Here is a 2,681-nt window from a genome sequence, read left to right on the forward strand (position 1 = left end):
AAAACACAACACATCAAATCTACCACTACACAACAATGTATAGCATTTCTGAAGTAATGGTACAGAGAGGGAGGCCCCCAAGACATGCACTTACTCTGCAGGGGGTTTTAGCCAATCTGGCAACCGCGGTAGGAGGTCCCACTCTCATCAGCCCTTAAGATCCAGACCACTTGACTACCTTTTGTCACTCTCTAGTCCTCCCTGACTTGTTATTTAAGTGTACATGTGATGTGCTTGGAGTATGTTATTAACTACTCTATACTCTCTGGATTTTTCTTCTAAACCAAACTACTTCACTACACCACCTTTGCTTAAAAAAACAAAAACAAAAAAAAACTAAAGAAAAAAACCAACATACAATTTATATTTAATTCAAACTGTGACAATAGGGTAAATATGTTTTTAAAAATATAACAATACCACATTTTACCTACTTGATGTAAACCTAAAAGAACCACATCAGGGTTGTCAAAAATTGATACCTAGATACCAATCAATACTAAAACTAGTTTGGAAAATATTTACTATTTTATTTGAGGCATCTACACTGTGAATAAATAATAACTACATAACTTGAACCTTTCAAGAATGGTCTTGATCTATATCAGAATTTGTATAAATGAACATGACATTATTAAAAAAATATTATTTTGTGTTAAAAATGAAATTTTACTGTAACAAAAATAAATATTAAATTGTGGCTTTCATGTAGAGAAAACTCGACTCAAGTAGGTTAAACTTTTTAGTTTTACTGTGCAGTTATGCGTCTTTCTAAGCCTCCTTTCAAAACATTGTCTTCTTGTAACCAATGAGGGACTAAAACATAAAAGCCCATGTTTGAACCTCCTCCCTGCTGTACAAACATGCATTAAAATAAGCTCTGTGAAAGTGTGAAGTGGAGGTGTATTGAGGGGCTGTGTAAGCTGGCCTAATCCCCCTTCAGTGCATTTGTTGTGTCATTAGAGCTGTATGGAGCGGGGATCCTGTGACACGGGTCCTATTCACTCCTATAGCCCTCAGCGACTTCACTGCGCAGTGCCAGTGTTGTGTGGAACTGCTATAAGCCACGGAGGATTTTCAAAAGGTGGGATTGTCCCTTTAAGACCACACATAACCTCTTCCTTAAGAATAGAAAACACAACAAGAGCACACAACGGTAAAAATGACATACCAAATTTTGAAGTTGACAGTTAAGCTTTATTTCTGTGCTTCGCACATCACAAGGGAAGTCGTCTGCAAGTGGCCTACTCTCCTGTCCAGTAAACCACAAAATGCATAATGACCAGCAGTGATTTCATGGCATCATCTGTCTATTATCCAGCCAAATGTGAAATTTTATAGTGGATCTGAGAAATTTAACAAGGTACAGCACATCTCAAACCCTGTTTTTCCAGTCTGCAGTCCAAGCAACATATTGACAGATTAAGATGTGGGGAGAAAAATGTGACCAATCCAGGGGCAGAGACGCTCTAATTCAGCCGCAATTTTTGGAAGATTTTTTTCAGTTTCCAGATTCAAAATAGTATTTTATACTGAATAGGTTGATGTCATAATTTCAGATCGAGAGCAGGGGCCTATGTAACTCTAGGGGTGTTTAACTGGTTTTGAAAGAAATATCCAAAAGATCCACAAATGCTAAACCTTACTGGTTGTCAGAAATTCTCACTAACTTGCCATATTAATGTTATGGCTTAAACCTACCATCTGTATTTTTTTTACCAGTAGAGATGTGAAGCCTGCTCCCACTAGTTTGTGAATCTCAAGAAATCCTTCATAAGAGATACATAAGAAATGTGCTTTGTACATACCCTCACGTTCAGTACAGTACATACATTAGCTGCTAAATTTAATGTTCAATTTACAGCAGCCATTAAGATGAAAAGTGACCTGCAACTGCACCACAGCGAAACTCAAAGTTGGGGCTTGTTTTTTCTCCCATTCAAATTGAGAGTATACCTCTTTTACATTCAGAATTCTCTCTGTAAAAGCATCACATTTGAAGTAGCATTTATAGCCCAGCCCGGTACTAATTTATACAGCATAGTACCTGTAGTATAGCAGAGTAGAAGTTCAACTGTGCGTCGTCATATTTTCAGCAGTAAATTAAGTGTTATGGATAATGGCACCATGCAGTATGTAAGGCAGAGATAAAATGCATTGAGTGACGCATGTAATAAAGCATAATATATTGAAATGTGAGAACCAAATGAGCCCAAGGAAGATTTTGAGGTAACTAGAAGTAGGGTTTTTTGCCATTATTAGTGGCACTAAGACATTTACTTTTTGATCAGCAAGTTAATATACCTATGAATGTTCCACAAAAACTAACTTGGGCCATTTAGTTCCGTTTAAGCCCTCTAAAAATAATCAGTGCTACTACTCAAGGCTTTTCCTAAGCTCCATATTTCATACATGTACAATAATTCCACACTGTTGCCATCAAATCAAATAGCAACCACACCATCACCCCTGGTACAGTGTATTGTACCATCCACTGATTGTGTGAGGTAGCAGCAATTCACTGTAAACCGTACAACATGACAATATTACAGTACGACGTGTTAAAACAAACATCTGAGAGTAGCCATATTGCTGTTGCCCGCTTATTGCTGGCGTTTTAAAACATAAAATGGCTCAGTGGATAAAACAGCTTTTATACCTTTCACTCTTAAGACTAGAGC

The 2,681-nt window shown here is 37.3% G+C and overlaps 1 protein-coding gene across 2 annotated transcripts in view; it reads right to left on the bottom strand.

Annotated features, from left to right (window-relative positions):
- Window positions 1–1,175: 1,175 nt before the first annotated feature.
- The window catches only part of mfsd3 (major facilitator superfamily domain containing 3), a 19,228-nt gene continuing 17,722 nt past the window's right edge, over window positions 1,176–2,681 (bottom strand). For both annotated transcript variants that reach the window (XM_055224312.1, XM_033972848.2), the window contains exon 6: window positions 1,176–2,681. This exon is cut by the window's right edge and continues 468 nt beyond it. The gene's annotated coding sequence lies outside the window, so the exon portion shown is untranslated.

Source organism: Periophthalmus magnuspinnatus, chromosome 9, assembly GCF_009829125.3.
Source record: "Periophthalmus magnuspinnatus isolate fPerMag1 chromosome 9, fPerMag1.2.pri, whole genome shotgun sequence".
In the NCBI taxonomy this organism is placed as follows: domain Eukaryota; kingdom Metazoa; phylum Chordata; class Actinopteri; order Gobiiformes; family Gobiidae; genus Periophthalmus; species Periophthalmus magnuspinnatus.